Consider the following 13,492-nt stretch of genomic DNA (forward strand, 5'->3'; position numbering starts at 1 on the left):
CTGTGGTTAAAACCACTGTATCATATTGCTGCAACAATACTTTAACTTGACTGAAACCAGAGCTATTTGGGGGGAAGAAACACGCAACACAAAGCTCAGTCATTTGTGGCTTTATAGAATAGGAATGGGATGGAATGGGATGGAATGGGATGGAATGGGATGGAAGAGAAGAGAAGAGAAGAGAAGAGAAGAGAAGAGAAGAGAAGAGAAGAGAAGAGAAGAGAAGAGAAGAGAAGAGAAGAGAAGAGAAGAGAAGAGAAGAGAAGAGAAGAGAAGAGAAGAGAAGAGAAGAGAAGAGAAGAGAAGAGAAGAGAAGAGAAGAGAAGAGAAGAGAAGAGAAGAGAAGAGAAGAGAAGAGAAGAGAAGAGAAGAGAAGAGAAGAGAAGAGAAGAGAAGAGAAGAGAAGAGAAGAGAAAAGGAATAGAACCCCCAACCCAGGTGGGAGTTGGTCTCTTCTCCCAGGCACCCAGCACCAGAACAAGAGGACACAGTCTCAAGCTGCACCAGGGGAGGGTTAGGCTGGATGCTAGGAAGCAATTCTTCCCAGCAAGAGAGATTGGCCATTGTCATGTGCTGCCCAGGGAGGTGCTGGAGTCACCATCACTGGAGGTGTTTAGGAAGAGCCTGGCTGAGGCACTTGGTGCCATGGTTTAGTTGATCAGATGGTATTGGGTGATAGGTTGGACTTGATCTTGAAGGTCTTTTCCAACCTGGTTAATTCTATTCTATTCTATTCTATTCTATTCTATTCTATTCTATTCTATTCTATTCTATTCTATTCTATTCTATTCTATTCTATTCTACTTGCTCTGTGAGGTAAGAAGAAGCTATTCTATTCCATTCCAAAGAAAAAAACCAAACAAGACAGTATTTTCATGAAAGAAATAATCAAGAAAATACCCTGTATATTGGTGTACCTCAGGCACAGCAGGTACTTCAGCTACCCTAGCTATTTTAGACAAGTTACTGGGGTTGTTCATCTACTAAATCTTATACCATGCTAACAGTTGCTCAGAAACCACTCTTTAAGATACCTAACCAGTATGTTCTAAAAAGAAGAGGCCATACTTGAGAAAGCAAAAAGGTAAGCAAGCAATGTGTCTCATGTATTAAAACTTCACACACATTTTCACTAGACCTGTACCCAGAAAAGTTCTAAAGCACAGACCTCAGAGAGAAAACTTCCTTGTTGTGAACACCCACTCCTGGAGGAAGTGCACAGCATTTAAATACAAAAACACTTGTATTAAACATTCACAAATAGAATAGAATAGAGAAGAGAAGAGAGTAGAATAGAATAGAATAGAATAGAATGGAATGGAATGGAATGGAATGGAATGGAATGGAATGGAATGGAATGGAATGGAATGGAATGGAATGGAATGGAATAGGACCAGGTTGGAAGAGACCTTCAAGATCATTTGTGTCCAACCTATCATCCAACACCACCTAATCAACTAAACCACGGCACCAAGCACCCTATCAAGTCTCCTCCTGAACACCTCCAGTGATGGACTCCACCACCTCCTCAGGCAGCCCATTCCAATGGGCAATCACTCTCTCTGTATAGAACTTCCTCCTAACCTCCAGCCTAAACCTCCCCTGGTGCAGCCTGAGACTGTGTCCTCTTGTTCTGGTGCTGGCTGCCTGGGAGAAGAGACCAACCTGTGCCTGTCTACAACCTCCCTTCAGGTAGTTGTAGAGAGCAAGAAGGTCACCCCTGAGTCTCCTCTCCTCCAGGCTAAGCAACCCCAGCTCCCTCAGCCTCTCCTCACAGGGCTTGTGTTCCAAATCTTGTGTCTGGAATCCAAGTGCCATTAAGTATCTGGACAGCATACTCTGTCACTATGTGTCTAGGTCTCAGAAGCTGCAAGTTCTGGGCCTGGTTTCAGTCCATCTACAAAAAGGTCTTTGGGTAAGGCACATATGCTTCTGCACTACAGACAAAACTGAGTTAAGAAACACAATAGTTCTAATAGCTGAGTTTTATTTGCAGTCTAAGACTATGTAGTCCTAAATATTTAAGGAGGTCCACTGACTCAGTTGAGCGTAAACGTGCTTGTAGATTGTCTCTCTAGGAACTTGGCAAGCAAACAAAACTTTTCAGAACTCCACTTAGCATTTCCTCCCACTGCATTTGAGCATTTATGAAACTCAACAGCTGAATCAAAGGTCTGGCTGGAGTTTCTTCCCCAAGGACCCCAACCAGAGGCTTGGGAAAATTGCAAAGAAAAAGTCATAAACAAGGGGACTTGCTGGCACTTCTAGGAAAAGGGAAGGAAAAAAACCTGAAGGGAGGTTGCAGCCAGGTGGGGGTTGGTCTCTTCTCCCAGGCAACCAGCACAGAACAAGAGGACACAGTCTCAAGCTGTGCCAGGGGAGGTTTAGGCTGGATGTCAGGAAGAAGTTCTTCACTGAAAGAGAGATTGGCCATTGGAATGTGCTGCCCAGGGAGGTGGTGGAGTCACCATCACTGGAGGTGTTTAAGAAAAGACTGGATGGGGTGCTTGGTGCCATGGTTTAGTTGATTAGATGGTGTTGGGTGAGAGGTTGGACTTGATGATGTTGAAGGTCTTTTCCAACCTATTCTATTCTATTCTATTCTATTCTATGCTATTCTATGCTATTCTATTCTATTCTATTCCATTCCGTTCCATTCCACTCCATTCTATTTCTACTCTATTTCTATTCTATTCTATTTCTATTCCATTCTAAAAGAATGTAATCTTTTCTGATACTCTTAATTTCTCAGCCATTTCCTACCACAGTTGTGATGAAGTGATGCTAACTCATCCAGGTGGTCTTGAGACAGTTACTCATCCTGAACAGGACACATTCCCCTTCCAGCTCATCTTCCTTTAAAATGCAATGTCATTACTTGTTCAGGTGTTGACAATAATTTGACAGAACTTAGCTTGTCATTTATTCTTCCACTGATGGGGCACAAGAAACTGCAGACCTTGAGAAACAGTAAATGGTTGTTTGAAAATCTGCTAACTCCAGCTAGAGCAGAGTGTTCCCTCCTTCACTTCTGTTTCTTGACACCACACGGTGATTTCTGGGCTCCGGATGCAAACTCCGCCGGCTGCCTACCACTTGCAAGAGCAAATCTGCATGCAGCGTAGAGGCCAGACCCAAGAAACTCTGGAAGGACTGGGGTATTTGCAGTCTGAAAGACTGACAGCCTTGACCTTGCAAAGCAGGCAAGTGCTAACACAAATTTCCAATTGGAATTATCTGAGATAAAACAGCTTTACTGTCTCAATCTCCAGTGACAAAGCTTTGGCCAAAAGCATCTTGTCTACCATGGCCTCTCCCTAGCAGACATCCAGTTCCACCTGTTGGTTACAGGGACAGACCGTCAGCATAAGCGCACAAAAGTTTTCAGAGGCCCATCCAGGTTGGAAGAGACCTCCGAGATCATCAAGTCCACCTATCGCCCAACACCATCTAATCAACTGTACCATGGCACCAAGTGCCTCAGCCAGTTTCTCCTTTAACACCTCCAGGGATGGTGACTCCACCACCTCCCTGGGCAGCACATTCCAATGGCCAATCTCTCTTGCTGGGAAGAACTTCTTCCTAACATTCAGTCTAAACCTCCTCTGGCACAGCTTGAGACTGTGTCCTCTTGTTCTGGTGCTGGTTGCCTGGGAGAAGAGACCAACCCCCACCTGGCTGCAACCTCCCTTCAGGTAGACAGCAAGAAGGTCTCCCCTGAGCCTCTTCTCCAGACTAAGCAACCCTCTGCAAGCTTCACATGCCCTGTGCACGCTTCACACGCCCTGTGCACACTTGCCACTGCAAGCTTCACACGCCCTGTGCACGCTTCACACGCCCTGTGCACGCTTCACACGCCCTGTGCACACTTGCCACTGCAAGCTTCACACGCCCTGTGCACGCTTCACACGCCCTGTGCACGCTTCACACGCCCTGTGCATGCTTGCCACTGCACGCTTCACACGCCCTGTGCACGCTTGCCACTGCAAGCTTCACACGCCCTGTGCACACTTGCCACTGCACGCTTCACACACTCTGTGCACGCTTCACACACCCTGTGCACGCTTCACACGCCCCGTGCACGCTTCACACGCCCCGTGCACACTTCACACGCCCGTGCACGCTTGCAGAGGTGTCCAACACTGCATGACTTCCACTCCTGGCAACAGCGGCCAACACGCTGTTAGCAGCCGCTCACAAACCAGCTCCCTGGGAAACGGGGCCACACAACCCCGCACCGGACTCCACCACGCAAACCGGGCGCCAGCATCTTTCCCTAATCCTTACTCCCTAGCTACGACCCCGAGCGGGGTGGCGGCAGAGCGGAAGAAAGCCGCCGCGCCCGGACACGGCCAGGCTTCGAGGGGAGGCTGCGGCAGGCAGGCCCCAGGCCCCGCACACCGCGGATGGCTGCCGCCGCCCCGCCCCGCCCCGCCGCGCGTCCGCAGCCAACGGTGACGGGCGCTGGGCGGGTAGCGCTCGAGCGCGCCGCCCCGCCGGCGGCGGTGGCTGGCGCGAGGCGGGGCGGGGACGCGCGCCAGAGCCCCCGGTAACGGTGCCCGCCGCCGCCCGGCAGCCAGCGGCCGTGCCGCGGGGTCTCCGCAGCGGGGAGCGCGCAGGGCTCTGCCCGCGGGAAGGGGGCGGAGGAGGGCGGGGGGCAGGCGGCGGCGATCTCCTTCCTCCGTCACTTACCTTCCCCGCGAGCGGCGGCGGCGGCCGCGGCTCCTCCCTCCAGTGACACAAGGGGAAGATGCCGCTGCGCTCAGGCGCCTCCTCGACAGCGAAGGGATGGGGGCAGGGAAGGGGCTTAGCGCCTCCCAGGGATCCACCTACTGCAGCGGCGGCGTGGGAAGCGTCAGCCCCTGTCCTCCGAGCCCAGCCGAGCTACGGCTGTTGGGAAGGCTGCCCAGCGGGTGCTGCGCCGAGCTGCAGAGTGGGTTTCTTTTTACCGAGCAGTGCTTCATTCTGGCTGAGCCGAGGCGACGAGCAGCCAAGAGAATGCCTGTGTCCTCCCTCCCAAGGCCTTGGGAGGACGTAGCTGCTCAGAAAGAGCATGATATTGAGGGATGTAGCAGCACTTTCCACCAAGCCTCGGGCTGTTGCCTGGGGCTAAATGCATGTGACAGCACCGCACGGTGAAAGAGACATGGTCAAAGACGACAATTAAGGGAACGTCAAACATTGCTACACTGCTCTGACATGCAATCATATTCTTCCCATCCCCAAGTGGAATGAGGGAACAAAGCTGGGTTTCTATTTCTCCTAACACTTGTGGTTAAAATTATGCAGTCCCAACAATGACAGACTTGAAAATTTTAGAATAGAATTAACCAGGTTGGAAAAGAACTTAGAGATCATTGAGTCCAACCTAGCACCCAACACCATCTAAGCAACTAAACCATGGCACCAAGTGTGTCATCCAGGCTCTCCTTAAACACCTCCAGTGATGGTGACTCCACCACCTCCCCGGGTAGCACATTTCAATGGCCAATCTTTCTGGGAAGAAATGTTTCCTAACATCCAGCCTAAACCTCCCCTGGCACAGCTTGAGACTGTGTCCTCTTGTTCTGGTGCTGGTTGTCTGAGAGAAGAGACCAACCCCCACCTGGCTAAAACCTCCTTTCAGGTAGTTGTAGACAGCAAGAAGGAGAGGTTTAGGCTGGATGTTAGGAAGAAATTCTTCCCAGCAAGAGAGATTGGCCATTGGAATGTGCTGCCCAGGGAGGTGGTGGAGTCACCATCACTGGAGGTGTTTAGGAAGAGACTGGATGAGGCACTTGGTGCTATGGTGTTGGGTGCTAGGTTGGACTCAATGATCTTTGAGGTCTCTTCCAACCTTAGTGATACTGTGATACTGTGAAGGTATTTTCCATCCTGGTTAATTCCATTCCATTCCATTCCATTCCATTCCATTCCATTCCATTCCGTTCTGTTCTGTTCTGTTCTCTCCGCTCCATCCAATGTGTTTACAATAGATTTTCAGTCACAGATGTCCCTGAGCCAGTCTCAGGGGTTTCAGTACTTCCTACAGGACAATAAAGTTTTAAACTGACATATCATTTGGGGGCTTGCTACAAAGACATGGACTTCTGTAGTCCTCATTCAGTTATTGCCATTTCTGTGCTTGAGCCCAGCTTGGACAGAGGTGGCAGAGATACAGACTTGTTTTGCTAAGCCCAGCTGCAAAATGAAGGTGCTGAGGAAACCTTTTTATTGTGCTGTTTCTTAGAGAGTAGGAAGGAACTGAATAAAGAGGAAGGAAGTCTGAAAGCTTGGAGGCCTTTCAGGTCAAAATAAAACCAACTCTTGACCTCAGGAGGAGAGTTCCCATTACCTGTGTTGTTCCTTTGGGGGTTGACATTTCAGTTATGAACATTAGGGGAACCTGCTGTTGTCTGCGGAGTTATTAGACAGCACAAGAGGCCTATTTTAACCTTTCTGGAAGCAAATCAATCTAAGTGGAAGGCAACTACAGGCTGCTAGGCTCTTTCAACAGATGTGAGATGCAAGTTTAAGAGACTTTGGGCTGAGTTTATGCAAAGCTTTTAGAGCTGAAGCAGTGCAAATTAAAGACGGGGGAAGTTGCCAAGGAGTCGACATTTAACAAGAGTTGTCTCTTCTGTTGGACAGAGGTCCAAAAAAGCCTTTGGACATTTTAATAGGCTTTCAGGCTGCTTCCTGACAGTAAAAGGCATCTTAGCAGATAAAGTCTAAGGAGCCTCATTTATGCTGATGGATCCATGAATTTTCAAACTCAGGAACTCTCATTATGTTTCCTGACTATATCCCTGCTTCATTTCAAGGGAAGACTCGGGCATGAAGTACCTTACAGTTGCTGTGGATCAATACATCAAGTCATATTCTGGTAACAAAAAGTTACCTCCCTGCCTAGGGAGGTGGCGGAGTCACCATCACTGGAGGTGTCTAGGAAGGTAGTGGATGAGGCACTTGGTGCCATGGTTTAGTTGATCAGATGCTTTTGGGTGACAGGTTGGACTGAATGATCTCAAAGGTCTTTTCCAACCTGGTTAATTCTATTCTATTCTAATTCTATCTTCTCATTTTTTCAGTACTTCCAGGGATGGTGACTCAGCCACCTCCCTGGGCAGCCTGTTACAATGCTGACCACTCTTGCAGTAAATAAATTCTTCCTGATATCCAGTCTAAACTTCCCCTGGTGCATCCTGGGGCCATTTCCTCTTGTCCTCTTGTTAGTTGCTTGTTCAGAAGGTCCTTGCAGGTTCAAGGGTGTTTTGAGGTCTGTGTTCCTTAAAGCAGTCAGATCATGTATTGTTGTTCAAGTGCTTGTTTCTCACAGACCTACAAAGCCATGGCTACAAAACTGGAGACCTGCTTTCTACGAGGAGTCCCATGGAGAAGGTGGGGGGCAATGGGTACAAGTTACTACTGGGGAGATTCTGCCTGGACACAAGAGGAAAATTTTTCACAAGAACACAGCCACTGTGATCATCTCCCCAAGGAAGTGGTGGAGTCCCCAGCATTGGGCACTTCCAAGATTCAGTTGGACAGGGTGTTGGGCCAGCTTGTCTAGATGGTGCTTTTCCAAAGAAGCTTGGACCAGATGGTCCTTGAGGTCCCTTCCAGCCTGAGATTCTATGATTCTATCACTGAAATTCTGATGGAGTGAGTCCAGAAGAGGACAATGAAAACAGAGTCCAGTAGGCAGGTTGAGAGAGTTGAAGTTCAGCCTAGAGAAGAGAAGGCTTTGGGGAGAATTTTAGATGGTGTTGGGTGATGGGTTGGATGTGATGATCTTGAAGGTCTCTTCCAAACTGGTTAATTCTCTCCTCTCCTCTCCTCTCCTCTCCTCTCCTCTCCTCTCCTCTCCTCTCCTCTCCTCTCCTCTCCTCTCTTCTCTTCTCTTCTCTTCTCTTCTCTTCTCTTCTCTTCTCTTCTCTTCTCTTCTCTTCTCTTCTCTTCTCTTCTCTTCTCTTCTCTTCTCTTGTCTCTTGTCTCTTGTCTCTTGTCTCTTGTCTCTTCTCTTCCTCTCCATTACCCCAATGCAATTTTATTTAAAGATGAAACCCAGCCTTGACCCTTTGGCCTTTTCTGCTTCATCTGTAATTTGTGGACAACTCAATTTCTCTCTCTCTCTCTTGTGATCTTGACTCTTTTCTCTCTTCTCACACTAAATTTTGTCTCATTAAATCCTGTAATTTCTCTCTTAATATAATCAAGATCAGTCTTTCCATTTCTATTCTATTCTATTCTATTCTATTCTATTCTATTCTATTCTATTCTATTCTATTCTATTCTATTCTATTCTATTCTATTCTATTCTATTCTATTCTATTCTATTCTAATTGTATTCCATTCCTTTCCTTTCCTTTCCTTTCCTTTCCTTTCCTTTCCTTTCCTTTCCTTTCCTTTCCTTTCCTTTCCTTTCCTTTCCTTTCCTTTCCTTTCCTTTCCTTTCCTTTCCTTTCCTTTCCTTTCCTTTCCATTCCATTCCTTTCCTTTCCTTTCCTTTCCATTCCATTCCTTTCCTTTCCTTTCCATTCCATTCCATTCCATTCCATTCCATTCCTTTCCTTTCCTTTCCTTTCCTTTCCTTTCCATTCTATTCCATTCCATTCCATTCCATTCCATTGCATTCCTACTCTATTCTATTCCTACTCTATTCTAATATTCATACTGTTATTTAATTCCTTGCAAAGATTATTCCTAGCACCCCAGGCATTCCTTTTCCCCCACAAAAAGTGTTGCAGACAGGAAATGTTTTGGATAGCATAACAACATTTCCTGATAAACATTTTATCACAGCTGGATAACCATTTCCTGTTGGTAGAATTTGTTTTAACTCTTGTCACTTTGTTGTCCTTCTTGCTATAATTAACTCCCATCTGTGGTCTGGCCAAGTGTGCTCATCCTGTCAAACACAGGCCTCAGCAATCAGACATTTAGTTGCAATGTGATGCATGTTTTTAGACTCTTCATTGCCCTTAGTTCAGTCTTTCTGTGGAGCAAGAAATGAAATAGCAATGCCCATACAGCATTTTGGGGACTGGGAATTCCCAGAAGGGTGGAGGTTCCTCAGTATTTCAAACAGAGCATTGTCTGTTGTGGTCTCAGTGATTTCAGTCAGCTGCTAAAACAGCCTTAGATGAGACGGTGAACTTCATGTAGGAGCTAACTGTTCAATGTAAACTTGGACCTGAATTGTCCTGGCAGGGTGTCAGAAGAAGTCTGCCACTTTGTAAGGAGCTTTAGAGCATTGTCCTTGCAAATATTAAAATGGGACTATGTTACAATGTCATCTTTTCAGTTAACAGTAGCACTATTGCCATTTTTGGAGTTACCTACTTCAGTGATAAGAGACAAGCAGTATCACATACAGATGATTCTTGTTCTCATTCAAAGATCACAGGCAGATTTGACTATGCTTCTGCTGTGCTTTTAGCCTGGAGAAGAGGAGGCTCAGGGGAGACCTTCTTGCTCTCTACAACTACCTGAAGGGAGGTTGTAGATAGGTGGGGGTTGGTCTCTTCTCCCAGGCACCCAGCACCAGAACAAGAGGACACAGTCTCAAGCTGCACCAGGGGAGGTTTAAGCTAGATGTCAGGAAGAAGTTCTTCATAGAAAGAGAGATTGGCCATTGGAATGTGCTGCCCAGGGAGGTGGTGGAGTCACCATCACTGGAGGTGTTTAGGAAGAGACTGGATGGGGTGCTTGGTGCCATGGTTTAGCTGATTAGATGGTGTTGGGTGATAGGGTGGACTGGATGATCTCATAGGTCTTTTCCAACCTATTCTATTCTATTCTATTCTATTCTATTCTATTCTATTCTATTCTATTCTATTCTATTCTATTCTATTCTATTCTATTCCATTCCATTCCATTCCATTCCATTCCATTCCATTCCATTCACAGTAGGTTGCCAAGAGACAGTCTCTGGCTCTGAAGCCTAGATGCATATCCTACCTCGTGTCCATGTTATTTAGGGCTGCATTTCTCTTTAAGTTCAGGCTGGCCAATCTGCACTATATAGCTCTTTGCTGTGAAGCTACTCTATGCTGTTTTAACATCCTTTGGCCTTCAGGCATAGTACTTACACTGCCCAGGGTGTGCATGTGGGGGGTGTCCGTTCATTATATTTGGAAGTGACTGTTTATTGCCTTTTGTTTAAAGGTTTTGACCTCTTAAATATGTTTTGCTTCATTGTGTTTTGTTGTTGTTGGATTTTTTAAGTTCTTCCTCACATTTTTTCTCAGAAAAGTGGATGTAAGGCACATTACTGAAAGCATGTAGAGTTTGAAGGGGCAAATCCTGCTGAGACAGCACTGAGAGAGTCTGTAGGGAGCAGCCGTGCAGCAGCGTTGTCCCTAGAACCCACTGCAAACACTGCATTATCCTTGAACTCTGCTGGCTGACACAGGCCAAGCCTGCCAGGAAATCAGATAAGAAGCAGCCTGGATGTTCAGGGGTCAAGTGTTCAGGCTGTTGTGTCCAGTTGTAATGGGTTACAGAGTCACACTTCAGCTTTGCCTTAAGTTTTATTTCTGTTGCAAAGGACTGAGGAAAGAACAATGTAGAGGTCAAGGCTTTAAGCAAAGGTGGTACATGTGTAGAGTTGAATGTGAAAACAATGAAAATATCATTGTTGGTGTGTTGTGGGTAGGTATGTCTGGCATGCACTTCCTGAAGTTATCTTCAAATAGAATAGAATTAACCAGTTTGGAAAAGACCTTCGAGATCATCAAGTCCAACCTAGCACCCAACACCATCTGATCAACTAAACCATGGCAACAAGTGCCTCATCCAGGCTCTTCCTAAACACCTCCAGGGATGGTGACTCCACCACCTCCCTGGGCAGCACATTCCAATGGCCAATCTCTCTTTCTATGAAGAACTTGTTCCTAATATCCAGCCTAAACCTCCCCTGCCACAGCTTGAGACTGTGTCCTCATGTTCTGTTGCTGGTTGCCTGGAAGAAGAGACCAACCCCCACCTGGCTACAACCTCCCTTCAGGGAGTTGTAGGCAGCAAGAAGGTCTCCCCTGATCCTCCTCTTCTGCAGGCTAAGCAACCCCAGCTCCCTCAGCCTCTCCTCCCAGGGCTGTGCTCCAGACCCCTCCCCATCTTTGTTGCCCTTCTCTGGATTCCATTTTATCAGGAAACAGCAGCAATATTATCTTATTTCTGATTGCTATCAAAATGTGAACTTGTAAAACAGTCAGAAAGGTTTTTTTTTCCCCCTTCTTATCCTGAGCTCTGCTGGTAAGAGTTCAAACACAAAGCATTTTCCCTCTTGCAGTTCACCCCAGAATGCTTCCTGTTCCAAGCTCCTGCGACTGCTGAAAGTTTGCCTCAACAAGCCAAGGGACAGCAGTCAACTCAGACTGCTCAGCAGAGCCTTCAGTTCAGGAAGTCTGTGAGCTACAAATGTTTGAAGGCTAGGATAATAATTAAAGGAAGTTTCATATTTTCTTATCTCATTCTTTTCTAATGCCCTCTGCCAAGGAGCAGATTCTGCTAGTGCTGGAGAGAAAGCACTCACTGGGGTAAAACTTTGCCCTGACCCCTAGTAACTCTTTTCTGTAGTCTGTGTCCTTATGTAGAGGATGTTTAATTATGTGTCTAGCTTTGAGATAACACTGATATGGCCTTTTTACTTCCTGTGAGGAAATGCTGAATGCTTTTTGAGATGGGGGGAGGGAGGGGGTGTTTGGTGTTTTGTTTTTAAAGGAAGGATCATTGCTGCTTGGTGATGTGAGGACTGCTCTCTATTAAGGTGAGAGGGACTGAGGATTTTGTACCAGTCGAGGTGTTCAAGAGGGGATTGGATGTGGCACTTGGTGCCATGGTTTAGTAGTCATGAGGTCTTGGGTGACAGGTTGGACTTGCTGATCTTTGAGGTCTTTTCCAACCTTATTGATTCTATACAGGATGAAATTCTGTAGGAAGTGTGATGCAAGACTGGCTGGGCAGCCAGACATGCTCAGACCAACACTGGATCTAACACTGAGCTTATTTTATATATACTATACTAAAACATATAGAAATGACTAGCTTAACAAAGGAAGCATTGTGGTATCACAGAATCACAGAATCAATAAGGTTGGAAAAGACCTCAGAGATCATCAAGTCCAACCTAGCACCCAACACCTCAGGACTAACTAAACCGTGGCCTCAAGTGCCACATCCAATCCCCTCTTGAAGACCTCCAGGGACAGTGACTCCACCACATCCCTGGGCAGCACATTCCAATGGCCAATTACTCTCTCTGGGAAGAACTTTCACCTCACCTCCAGCCATCTAATCAACTAAACCATGGCACCAAGTGCCTCATCCAGTCTCTTCCTAAACACCCCCAGTGATGGTGACTCCACCACCCCCCTGGGCAGCACATTCCAATGGCCAATCTCTCTCTCTGGGAAGAACTTCTTGCTAACATCCAGCCTAAACCTCCCCTGGCACAGCTTGAGACTGTGTCCTCTTGTTCTGGTGCTGGGTGCCTGGGAGAAGAGACCAACCCCCACCTGGCTACAACCTCCCTTCAGGGAGTTGTAGAGAGGAAGAAGGTCTCCCCTGAGCCTCCTCTTCTCCAGGCTAAGCAACCCCAGCTCCCTCAGCCTCTCCTCACAGGGCTGTGCTCCAGACCCCTCCCCAGCTTTGTTGCCCTTCTCTGGACACCTTCCAGCAACTCAACCTCTTTCCTCAACTGAGGGGTCCAGAACTGGACACAGGACTCAAGGTGTGGCTTAACCAGTGCTGAGTCCAGGGGCACAAAACCTTAAAGCTGTTATTTTTCAGCTTCATCCTGGCCTTATTAACCTGCATTTGTGAACAGCAGAAGACGACTTAGCTGCCCTATTACCTTTCTAATTCTGACTACATTTCTAATTCTGATTACCTTAAGCATGTGCCTTGTCATGCACTTTCTGCTCATGCTTCAGGAGCTTAATACATCCCATTACCTTGAAATCTTTTAATCCTTTCCATCAATTACTTTAAAAATACAGAGTCAGTTCAAATACTCCTGTGTCAGCAGATGGCTGTTGATTTGGTGTCTCTGTACTGTATTTAGCACTCTGTGGAGGAAATGTGATAAAGAAATAGAATTTACTATTTGCTTTTAAACTCATCTTGTGTTTTCCCCAGAGAGCTGTGTAACCATTAGCTCTCACATGGGGAAAGGCAAACAAAGAACTTGCTCGAGGGAAATAGCTGGAACTCTAAAGCTGCAGTTCCTTGGACCAGACACAGACAATTGGAGTTCTCTGGAAGGTGTCCAGAGAAGGGCAACAAGGTTGGTGAGGGGTTTGGAGCACAGCCCTGTGAGGAGAGGCTGAGGGAGCTGGGGTTGCTTAGCCTGGAGAAGAGGAGGCTCAGGGGAGACCTACTTGCAGTCTACAACTCCCTGAAGGGAGGTTGTAGCCAGGTGGGGGTTGGTCTCTTCTCCCAGGCAACCAGCACCACAACAAGAGGACACAGTCTCAAGCTGTGCCAGGGGAGGTTTAGGCTGGAGGTT

Source organism: Dryobates pubescens, chromosome 7 (assembly GCF_014839835.1).
Source record: "Dryobates pubescens isolate bDryPub1 chromosome 7, bDryPub1.pri, whole genome shotgun sequence".
NCBI lineage: Eukaryota > Metazoa > Chordata > Aves > Piciformes > Picidae > Dryobates > Dryobates pubescens.